Raw genomic sequence first — 12,661 nt, forward strand, 5'->3', positions numbered from 1 at the left:
TGAATATCTCCAGAGAAGGAGACTCCACAGCCCCCCTGGGCAGCCTGGGCCAGGGCTCAGTCACCCTCAAAGTCAAGAAGTTCTTCCTCACGTTGAACTGGAACCTCTTCTGCTTCAGTTTGTGCCTGTTGCCCCTTGTCCTGTCACTGGGCACCACTGAGAAGAGTCTGGCTCCGTCCTCGTGACCCCCACCCTTAAGATATTTGTAAAGTGTTGATGAAAGTGAAAGGCTCCCTCAGCCTTTCCTTGTAGGAGAGATGCTCCAGTCCCCTCCTCATCTTTATAGCCTTCCTCTGGACTCTCTCCAGTAGTCCCCTCATCCTTTCCTGGAGGGATTTAAAAGCCTGACAGACGAGGTGCTTAGGGACATGGTTTAGTGGTGGGATGGCAGGGTTAGGGTAACGGATTAGACTTGATGATCTTAAAGGTCTTTTCCAACCCAAACAACTCTATGATTCTTGAAACAACCCTGCTGTGGGCAAACCAGCAAAACCTCCTGGGGTGGGAAGCAGAGCAAGGATGTGTGTGTGCGACTGTGGCCTAGGAGCTAAAGCAGATAAGGTTTTTGTTTTTTAATGTTTGGTTTAATTACAGTTCAGTGCCACAACAAGTAGAGAATTACATATATTATTTTGGGAGTGAAGACAGGAAACCAGGATTTCTCTACCCAGACATTGAGCCTGTCACCAGTTAACCTCCACTTCAACGAACGTAAAAAATGCTTTGGCGCTTGTCAGTGAGACAGCAGGAGGAGCTGGGGTGGCCAAAGGAAATGTCAAAGCTCCTCCTCTTCTGGTGTGCAAAGTGGCAAAATTACAGGCTATCAGAGAGATCATCTGCCTTTGATGCGTTGTGTCTGTTTTGAGAAAGTGGGAGCACCACAAGCATTTGCTTTATCATGGAAAGTGGGTTTTGTCTGTCTTCTTGCAAGCATAAACTGGGATTTGGCCGGTTTTCAGTGATGCCGCTTAAAGCTCTCAAATATAGCTGCTTGTGTAACTAATGTGCTTGTAAATCACTCTCTGGCTTTGTTGTCTGGGATTCTAATTAGCCTTAGAAATTTTCTTCAGGGCTTTTATTACCAAAAAAATGTAGACAACTAAAGTGTCCTTACCCGCTTAGTGCCAGAAATTCAGTGCTTTCGGGTTTGTACTTGTTCCACTTACTGCTCAAGTGTATATAGCTCTGCCAAATGCTGCTCCTGAGCAAAGTTTAATTTGAGGGAGGCCAAACTGAAAATCATTTACAAATTAGTGTAATATGCACACCGAAATGTGCGAAGAAAATACATAAAACATATCATAAAATACTGTGAGTTTGGTTTTTGCATCATAACTTTATAGAAAGTGAGAAAAGCACGTGCAGAGAACGCCCTTTCTGTACCTCCCGGTGTTTCTCAAGTGCTCTTCTTACTTCGTGTTAGTTAGAGATGAGAGCGTGGAAATGACATTTCTTTGGTGATGCTTTTTGCTGAAATTGAAATTTGTTTTTAAAATGGTACTTGAAAGAGATCTGTACTGCCTATCTGGAGAGTTTAGGTTTCTTTAACAAGAGCTATACAGCAGCAAAACTTTCTGCAGGTATCCGTATGGATCTACAAAATGTAGATTTAAGCATTTGGCTGCAGAGGCTTAGTCCGTCTCCATTATGTTGCCTGCACATGTTTTTGTGAAGTAGCGTTTGATGGTTCTTCGCGTCAGGTAGATGAAATGTTTTTCTAAATGAATAGTGGCCGTGCGTTCGGTGCTGTGCAAACACAGGGAGGTAATCTAAGCACCCGAGAGCCAAGCCAGCATTCCTCGGGCACCCGGGGCAGCCCTTGGCTTCACTGGAGGCTTTGTTTGCAGAAATAATGCCCAATTGTGCTGGGTGCCCCTGCACTTTGGCAAGAGAAGTGTGTGTGGTTTTTGGCATGAAATCATGGAATATATATACTGGCATAGAAAAATAAAAAAAAATTACGCTGTTTATGGAAAAATGTAAACCAAGATTTAAAGGCGCCATGTGAAACCCTGAAAGGCAAGAGCGACGTAGTGAGCAGTGGGGAGATAGGGAAACATGTAATGTGAGTTTTGTTTGGTTTTTTTCCTTCTGGTGATCTTGGGGACCGTGCTTATGACATTGTCCTTTATCTGGACTTCTTTTCAGCTGCAAAAACATGAATTTATCTCATCAAACAGTATTTTCTAAAGTTAAAAATTACCAAAATAGATTGCTTGCTTAATAGGACCCAAATGCCTATCGGTCATGACCTGGTAAAGAGCTGCACATCTTGAACCTGTTAGAAGTTTCCATGATGAAGCAATCTCTGTTTTGTTTGTCTTTTAACAGCAATGTTGGTGGATTAGTTAAGTAGAAAAACAGGTATGAGTTGTCGTGGTTGGTTTGGGTTTTTTCCTTTTTTTTTTTTTTTTTTATTTTGGAGTCGCTTTCTTTCCATGAGCAGAAATAAATTAGAGCGTAGCTCCCCTGCCGGCGCCGAACCGCGGTCATTCCTCTGCCCTTTGCCTTGGAGGGCTTTTTTTTTTTTGGCTGTAGCTGCCTCTTGCTCCTTTCTCATCTTTTCCATCTTTCTGGCAGCAGATGGAGCCAGAAGCTCAGCTTTAAGCAAAGAGTTTACTGCTGGGTGGAGAGTTTTCGGAGTTTTTGTGACTCCTGGGGGCTCGCTTTTGGTCTTTACTAATACAGAAATGCGTCAAACTTCAGTCTCATCTCTGGGCGCTATCTCAACGTGGAACTTGTGCTCTGTGCTCTTGTGGTTAATCTTGTATGAAGGGGATTGTAAAAAAGAATTCCTGTATCTCTAGTGTGGCTGATGCCCAGTAATTCCTGGCTGTCAGCATATGACTGGGGGATGCAGGGACAGCTGAGAAGGGGAAAAAGAGGCTTTCCTTCTCGCAGCACTGCAGTAGAGCAAATCAGAAGGTGGAGGCTTGAGACAAAATTCTAAATATTTCTTTAAACTGAGGAATTCCCTGTGGTGCTTCAGTCCAGAGTGAGAGGCTTAACCAGGTGGGGTTGCTGGAGAAGGAGGTGTTTTGCTGAACATTCGCTCAGCCCTGGACAGGAAAAGCAGACAAGAAAAAAAAAATGGTGTCAGCAGTTCTTAAGCAATTAAAAAGCCCGGTAGCACCCAGGTAGGAACCTCACAAAACTACTGTGTGGAGCAGCGTGTGGAAGGGGTCTTGGCATCTGCACCAGCCACTGGGGAGTGCTAGCTTTGCATACTGGTTCATCTGTAAAACACTGGGGGAGTGGAGGGATTTCTCAGAGCCCCATGCAACGAGGGGGCTGACGGGGTCATGGGTGAGCTGCTGACTTGGGCCACACTCCTTTGGTTTTTCTTTCCAAATGCAAGTTAATGTGCTTTTATTTTCCCCCTTGAGGCAGCCTGTTTTCACCCTGCAGCCCAGCGTGCTGAAGGCTAACGTGGGGCAGATTAAGAGGTGAGTGCAAGGGATCCTGTTCGCTTGTTGTTTCCTTGATGCCCTCTGTTTGGCTGCCCAGGCTTTTGTTTGGAGAAATCTGAGCAGAGACTATGCTGTCTGGAAAATCCCCTGAGCTGTTATTGGCGCTAGTCCAAATAAATAAGGGTAGAAGGCAACTCCTACTCATTCCTGTATAAAATCCTATTAATCTGCTATGATTTAGGCTGTGTAGAAAGCCCCTCAAGAGTATTGACCCTTTGCACAATGTGTAAACCAAACAAAGCCCTGGACCTTGGATGAATTCCCAGCCCTTCCCGGGGGTCTGACGCATGGGAGACCTAATCCTCAAGCTAATACAGCCATTTGGAATAGCTGTGACATGAGAAAGGGGAAAAGCTGGCCCAATTATATATCTCAACTTGAAATAACAGAAGGAACCGTAGGTAAGAGGGGGTAACTTACCCTCTAAACACTCAGTTCCCTGTCTGCCATAGTTATTTCCAGCAGGCACTGAGGCTGCCCTGCCCTAGATGAGTCGTACCAGAGCACAGTTTTATTTAAGAAATAAAACCGTGGCTCAAACAGACTCTCCGGGCAGGACCAGCAGCAGGCAGTGTGTCGTTCCCCCCAGCTCTCCTCCTTCACTGGCAATACAGCCAACCCCCAGTCAATACCTGTTAAGGTGTTCGTCTGGCAGGCGGGGCTGTGCTGGAGGAGCCGTCAGCCTCACGAGGATGCCGTGGGACTTCCCTTGATGTTCAGAAATCGTCCTGAGACCATGGAGTGAGAAGAGGCCCAGGAGCGCTTCCTTCCCACCGCTACCCACGGCACCTGTAGGTCCCTGTTGTGGCAAGAGCATCTATTTTCCAGCATCCCTCTGTAGTTTTTACATCTTTTAACAACAATTGGACATCATTAAATATGAATTACTTGATACTTTGGAAGCATTTTTGAATGATGTGTGAATAGCACAGCTTCTCCAAAAAGGATCTTCATTCATTTCCACCCCCATGGAGGCAGAACAGCTGAGGAAATCGCAAAGCATATGAAAGCTCTGGCTTTTATCCTGCGCTGCAGCAAACCACACTTTCTGCCTCCAGTTACATGGCAGCTCCTACCTACCCTGATGATAAATGCTCATCTTTTTGAATAACAGGGTGAGTCCCAGAGGAACTGGCCAGCTCTGTCACTGCAGGTGGGAGCTGGAGGAAGTGTATAGATGCAGGGAAAAAAACCCCAAACCAGTTTTACGTATTGTTTTTCCGTGGCTTAACACACAAACCTTGGCCAGGACTAAAGGTTTAGCAAAAAGTTACCAGTTGCATTGCATTACAGATGCATAACTGCACACGCTGTCCTCGTGGTGGGTGGGTGATGCCACACTGGAGTGGGTGGGGGTGAGGAGCATCCTTTATTTGAGGTTACCTTGTTCAATGGACAGGGGGCCACTGGAGGAGTACCCAGCTCTGTTCCCATTTTCTCTTCAGAAAAAAAACCCAAAGACTCTGAATTTTGGCTGCCCATGCTGGCCTAAGGAGTGTTAACCATTTGGCAGCCAGTTCTTCTTGGGCAGTCCATAGTGGTTAATGCTTTGTTAGCTGCTCAGGTGAGGAAGGGGGTGATGAAGAGTCCTGGGTCACTGCTGGGGAGCTGGTGCCCCAGGAGCTGCAGTGACCTGCAGGTGCTCACCCGGCTCTGTGCAGGATAGCACAGCAACTTCCCCCTCTATGGGACAAGGATAATGTACATGGTCTCCTGCCACTGCATCTGACTGACTGCAAGCTCTCGAGACATCAGCCAGCATCTCTCACTCTGAAGGTGCCCCGTGCCTGGCATGACAGGACCGTGATTTCTCCTCTGGCATCTAAGCAATACCTGCGTGTGAGTAATCCCCGTGTAAATGATGCCGATACACATGCAGGGTTGCAAGCTCACATTGTACAAAGCAGAATGTTACAAGGTGAAAAGAAAAAAGGACGGGTAAAAGGATGCTGTTGCATGGCAAGCGTTGCACCGCTTTGTGTCCCTGCACCGGGCTGACTCTGTCCTTGGGGGAGGCTGTGTATGTGTGCATGGACCAGAGCCACGTAATCAGGACACTTTATGTTGTCTAGACTGCAATAAATGTCAGGCAGTTGGAGTACAAACACAGAGCCGTGGCCTTGCTGATATACTCCTTGATCTCTCCCTCTCTTGTCTGCAGGAACAGCTCCTTCACGTCAAGGTTAAAGGGACTGCTATTTGCATGCGGTACGGGCTCTGAGCAAGAGAGCTCGGGTCTCAGCTCCCAGCTCTGAAGTTAACCTTCAAGAACACAAAAATGAAAACAAGATTAAAGCCCAATCGGGCAGGCGTTCCTGTGCAGCCACCGCATTTGGAGCGGACAATACCTGCATCATTAAAGACATTAGGTGGGTGCAGGTGGCCTCTCCAAGCGGAGCTGCTTCTTGCTAGTGAAGGAGCTAACTCAAGGATATAATTTTGAAAGGCCCTGCTCTTTGTGGCACTGTGGAGGTGAACTGGGATCGTGTAACAGGGCTCTCTAAGCCCTGATGCCCCTGTTCATGTCCACGGGTGTGAGCCACAGGGAGGTGCAGCTCATCATTAGGCGGCCCAGGAAAGCTTCATCCCTGAGAGGGATGGCTCCTCGTGCACCCACGGGTGCTTTCAGCTCTGTCTGTGTTTTTATTTTGTGGGTGAGGAATCCAGTCGTCAGGTTTTTCCAGGAGAGCCTCAAGGTGTTCCTGGTGGTCTTCTAAATGGGTGCTCACAGCAGCCTGGATTCCTTGTGGCAAGAGGGAGGCACTGTGTTGGGGGTCCAGGGAGCGCGGGATGCTCAGGGATGGATGGGGATGGCTTTTTCCAGGCTGAAAGTCAACATTTTGTAATTCACATGACACGAGTTCGAGCAGGAGCGTTGTGGTTTAATCTAGTCCTCTGCCCACACTATTCTGCTGCAGGCTAGTGGGTGGTCACATGCTAAACCAATAACAAGTAAATTAAAACCAAAAAGAAGGGCAGACAGCCGTGGTGGTGCTGGGACCTGCTTCCCCATGCGGCACAGCTTCCCTTGTCTCCTTATGGCTGGGCCAGCTGTGCCCACGCAACCGTACCGGGGTTTCTCTGTGATGAGAGCACCTGAACTCTCCATCCAGGGGTGAAGGTAGAACTGGCAGTTACTGAACAGGGGAAGAACAAGGTCTGGGGTGAAAACCAGCATATTCAGAGCAGTACTGGTGCCTGCCTTGCCTCCTGAGAGAGGCCTGAGAGTGCCCCTTCTCTTGCCAGAGCTAAAATCTCGGAGAATGTGCTTTCACAGCTTAAGAGGAAACCTGGAACGTGATCAATATCTACCTAAAGAACAAAAAAGTAGTGATGGTGTGAAAAATGTGAAATGGCTCAGTGGGCGGCAGCGCGGCTCGCTGGGGTCGCACACGAGTGATGAAGCTTGGCAGGAACGGGAGCGAAGAGCTGGCAGTGGCGGCAGGTCACACAGCTCCTTTCAGCCCTGCCTTCCTGGCTACTCTCCTCTCCCCAAATCTGGCAAGCCTCAAAAAATGCTCCTCCTCTGCCCAAGGGGGTCTGGGCCTTCATCTCCTGCTTCATGCCTTTCATGCCTTTACTCCTTGCTCTTATCACCCAGGCCTTGGAGAACGCTCTGTTCTCCTCTTGAACCTTTAGCACATGCCCCCTCCTCCTTCCCTTAAGGCTAAACAATGCAGATGTTGAGCTGTTTCCACCAGTGTTGTGTCTTTGAGATCCCTCGGCGCTTCTGCCGCTCTCTGCTGTGTTCTCTCCCCTTGCTGTGCTCCCCAAACTGGCTCCAGCCTTCAAATGAAGCTTTTCCAGGGCTTACACGGAGCAGCAGCACACCTTCAAGAAGGCTATTTTCCTTATTTAGACACTAAGCAGGATATTTGCTTTCTTTTTTTTTTTTAACATTTTTTTTTTTTTATGAGAGGACAACTCACTTCTTGCTGGTAAAACAGCCCACGGCTGATTTTCCATCGTCTGTCAGTCCAATTGATTATTCCTAACCAAGCGCCACACTTGGCACTTGGCCCTGCTGCCAGGTCTTTCTCCAGTTTCTCAAGACCTTGCAGGTCTTCTACCTGTTGCCTGCCCCGGCTCTGTTGAGCGTAGCTTGCTTGGTGTGGGGGGGCAGGACAGAGCCTTGCTAAATGTTTCATCCCACTTTGCCAGGGAGCTGTTGGTGGCTGCCAACAGATTTATTTGCAGTTTCATCCAGACCTCGTTTCCAGAGCTCAGTTTTGGGCGCAGCAGCGTGAGCCTTCCCAGTGTGAGGATACGCGATGACTGCTGCTTTTCCCTCAGTCACAAGTACTCTTATGGAAGGGACTAAAACTGATTTACGTGATATTTTCCTGACAAGTCCATCATGCCTGCAGGGGTGGGGGGGTGAAGTGTCACGATGGATTTCAATAGGCAATTCCAGAAAAATAGCAAAGCAGCCAGAACCTTGGCAATTAAGTTCAGTCCATCTTGTGGCTGGGACGCTTTGAAATTCAAGACGGAGATTAGTCACTGTGAAAAAATAAAGACTATTAATAGAATATGATCCCTGCTCATTACCAAGCTCCGAGCAGACAATTATCATTAAGAACGCATCGCACCAACGTGGGTAACCACTGGCCCTCAGTCTCCCAGCCTGCATCTCGCCGTTATCTCTGCAAGATGGGAAGGCAAACAGCTGTGGGCAAAGGTGTAGCTCAGAAAATTGAAGCATGCTTTAGTGTTAAGCAGTGGCAGAGGAGGCTGCAGGTGGAATGGGAGGCTAGACCCCTGCTAGACCCCAGCTAGACCCCAGCTAGACCCCGGCTAGATCCCTGCTAGACCCTTGCTAGACCCCGCTAGACCCCTGCTAGACCCCGGCTAGACCCCGGCTAGACCCTGGCTAGACCCCTGCTAGACCCCGGCTAGATCCCGGCTAGACCCTAGCCCCCGGCTAGCCCCCGGCTAGACCCCGGCTAGATCCCTGCTAGACCCCGGCAACGGCTGGGGCTCTCTGGCCTGCCCAGGTTGCATTACCATACGGGTTGTTTCTTTCTGGACAAGCATCTCCTCCTCCTCCTCAGCTCCCTAATCTCCGCGTTGTCTGCAAGCTTGATAAGGGACAAGCTTTCTGCTGTCTTCCTGCTCCTCGATAAAAGTTTAAAGCAGCACAAGACTGAGCTAAAGCTGATCGGAAGGGACCTGCTGCTCTCAGGTTTCTACAATAAAACCGCTTGCTCGGTTACCTGACCATTCCCAAACCCGATTTCCGTGCTGTAACACACGTCGCATCGCGCCGTTCCTGCCGGTGCACGCGGCCGCCGTCATCTCGCTTTTGTATGAAGCTCTGGCTCATCAGCTGCATTTGGGCTGCTTCAGCCAAAAAGTGAGCCCCTTTTTGAGGGCTGCTGCAGGCTCAGCTCTGCCTTCTTGGCTCCTGCCCACGACCGCCTGTGCGGGCAGAGCACTGGTCTGCCAAAAGGTGTTGGGAAACTTCTCGGGGGCCGTGATGCCCTGTCCCTCCTCCACTCTTTGCATCCCCTGGCACAGGATGAGTGGAGAATGGGAAGCACCACTCCACCCATGGGGCAACCAAGGGTAACACAAGTTAAGGCGTATTTATCCAGGTGTAAGATAAAGGCTCAAAAGCAACATAAACCACAGTCTAGGCTAGATTTGCCTAGAAGACACTTTCCTACATGTTCTTTTGAGGCTGAGTATGTGATGTCCAATATTTTGGTGTGCTAACTTAACCCTCTGTTAGCCATCCTAGCTCTCTGAATGAGTCTCTTGTCCTTACAGACCAGAGACCGGGGCCTGTCCCCCACCCGAAATGCCCATGTTGTCCATGGTGGAGCACACCCAGCAGCTGCTATCTGCAGTCCTGGGCCCGGCTGTCTCTCCCCACTTCACTCCTTCCGAGCAGGGAGCTATTTCAGGGTCAGCCACTTGGTCTCTGCTCGCACTACCAGCGCTTGGGCTCTGCTTGGGGTTTGTAGCCCCGTACTTCACGGAAAGGCATCACTGCCTGTCCAGCCTCCAAAGCCTCCTCTGGATGGACATCACTCGAAGTTGTTTTGGGTGTATTATTAGAAAGATGCCTAACACATGAAATCAGTGTTTTTCTGAACGGTTTGAGGTCAACCCCATCCCCTGAAGGCAGCGTGCTCCTGCTGCTCTGAGCCCCGAGCCAAGAGGTCCCTGCCACCACCTCCAGCAGGACGGAGGTTGCTCGTTAGCTGCCTCTCTAATGAACACATGCTGCTTCTCCAAGCCCCTCTTCCCGGGAGGATTTCTGGCTTGTGGGAGGAGACGGTGTAGTCACACACATTCATCAGACTTTTCCGGATCCACCTTTGATCATCCGCATACCCAAGGGGCCAGCTGGGGAGCCGGGATGTGCTGGGGGAGCTGCACCCATGTCCCCAGATGGCACCCACACCCCGGCCAAAGTTTTTATTCGATGTTAGAGAGGAGATGTAGTCACTTGAAGGGGTAATACTGTCATACACACCTCTGACGCAACAGAAATACACAGGGATGCCCGCAAACAGCTTCTTTTTCCCACTCCCACCCCGCTGTGAAAGTGCCCTGTCACGTAGAACTAGGAAGGGCCAAACCTTGTGTTTCTTGCTATGCCTGTACCATGGGGACAAACTTCCTTTCTTTGCTGTGTAATCTCATTTTTTCCTCAAAGCCTGAATTCCTGACCTGTTTACTGGTGCTGACCCAGTTCCTGGTCTGCTGAAAGAAGGGGCTGCCTACCCAGAGAAGCTGATTGATGTGCCACCTTGTGACCGTGCCGCATGGCCCCGGCAGCACGCACCCGGGTTTGGATGTGACTAGCATTTCCCTAGCCCAAACTGATGAAAACGTGTTTTGAGTCCCTCTGACACGGTTCCATGGCTGGAAAAAAAAGAAATACTGAGGGCTAACAAGCAGTTGGCAGGAATTGTCTTAAAATCTGCATTCCTTAGAGACCCCATCATCAGCACAGACGATGTAATGGGCATGATTAAATAGTTAAGTCATATGTAAAAGCAATGGGAACAGCAATCTTTCATATTACATCCAATTACATCATTCTTCCCAACGCGATTCAGTGCGATTCCCAATATTTTCCTTTAGGAACTATAGATCGTAAATGAATGTGATGTACATTTTGCTGTGTAGCAAACAGCAACAGCAAATTTTGTAAGGAGATTTGCAAATTTGGAGCAGACCTTATGCTGTTCATTTCTATTTATTCTTTCTCCAGGACAAGTGGATTTTCACGGTATGTTTTTTCTTCCTGTGACTCTTCCCGTGCCTTATTCATTGTATTCTTCAAGCCTCACTTAAATGAAAATTTCATTCATTATAACTTTGTCACCTTTAATTAGTAAAAGGTCTGTCTAATTACACCCATAAATACCTCAGGAGAGAAATTGTAATCAAACATCGTTCATTTAGCATTCCCATGTATTGAAAGCCGCTCTCTGAGACAATGACTCATCTCAGCCTACATGCCAAAACGCATGCCTTGCATTTTTAATACCTGAAGTAATTTTTTTTTTTTTACTTATAAAAGCTTGGCTTGTAAAGCATCATCAGATAACATTCACATTTAACAGCTGCGTTCAGGTCACATAAATCAGCACGACCACTGCCTTGGTTTGGGAACAAGTGGACCGCAGGGCTTCCCCGTCTTTATCCCACTCAACTGTTTCCATTTCTGCATCGGCATAAAAGCCACCCTCGCTAATGGCCCGCTCCGTCATCCACTTTTACCGATCTCCTTATTTACCATCTCATCTGCAGGGCGTCTCAGACGTCCTTGAGGACATCTGGGAGGGTTTGGGTGCTTTTCCCATGCCTGGGTAACTTCCAGGGGATTGCTTTTAAAGGCGAATTCAAGGCAGGTCTTGGTCTGGATGCAGCAGGGCTGGTGCAGTTCTGCCTGGGAAATCCCAAAATACCAAGGGGACGTGCCTGGCGATCTATTTCCGACCCTCAGACCCAGCGATGCCCGGTTTTCTCAGCAGGCGAGGGGAACATGTTTCTGTATGTTTTCTGTTCCACCCAGGGTGAAGGAACATTCCAGGCTTGTTCGTTAGCTTAGGGACTTCATCTCTTTCGTGCTGCCTGATGACATTTCATTAAGCAATAAACTGTTGGACCTGGTTTTGCTGAGCCAAGGAGAGGAAATAAGAAGCAGTACATTACACCGACTCTTAGCCTATTGCCTGATACTCCCCTCCGACTCGAAGTCCTGTTCTTTAAATCAAATTTATTCCAAATATCACTAAAATTATTGACCTTATACAAAGTTTAACCCAGCACAAGGCTCAAGGTTTTGAAACAAACCTTTGTCTTAAGCGTAGGAAAAACGTGGCCTTTAATGTAGCCTGATAAAAGCCAGCGGGCTGTTATTTCTGCGCGAGGGCTGTGTGTAAATCACAGCGCTGGGGCACGGTCGCAAAGAGGGTTTTATGATTTCTTGGGGCTGGATGGAAAGGTCTGCTTTTTGCCCAGATTCGTCTGGCCCCAGGTGGTTTGTATCGTTTCCAGTGATTTGCAAGGACTATTTGTTTCTACTACTTGTAAACCATTTTTCGCCCATGCACATCCTCCCTCAAAATGACCTTTTCCTGGATATATACAGATTACTCAGCCCGGCATCCTCTCGGGCTGGGGATGAGCTGTGACTGCACCCTCTGCTGCGGTGTCCCCGCTGTCCCAGCTCTCCTGTGTGCTGGTTGCCTTCGCTGGGGGGGTCCTTCTTGTACAGATAAATTATCTTGAGCGGCGATGTTGTAAATGTGTATGTTAAAAATGACTGCATGAGCAGCAAACCGCATGGCTACCTGATGCTGTGAATACTGCTCTTCCTAGATATCATGACATATGTTTCCATACGTTTCTCTTCCCCCGAGTGCTTGGCAACTTCCCATTCCCCACTGCAAGCATTTTGCTGCCCAGCTGGTTCCCCCATCCCCAGGTTGCAGGGGACCATGGAGGTGTGGGTGGCATCTGTGGGGTCCCTGCAGCCGTGGGACCACCGCCACCTTCAACTTCCAACTAGCCCAAGCCTTTGCAGTGACAGCAACGGTGAGCGGCCTCACTGCTGGCTTGTTCGTGGTGTAAAAAGGGACAATTCGGCGTGACACAGCTGAGATGATAAACCCTCCATCGCTGTGTCTGCCTCGTCTCACCAGCAGCTCCGGCACGTAAGTGATTGG

The sequence above is a fragment of the Egretta garzetta genome, unplaced genomic scaffold (genome assembly GCF_000687185.1).
Source record: "Egretta garzetta isolate BGI_Z169 unplaced genomic scaffold, ASM68718v1 scaffold386, whole genome shotgun sequence".
Lineage (NCBI taxonomy): Eukaryota > Metazoa > Chordata > Aves > Pelecaniformes > Ardeidae > Egretta > Egretta garzetta.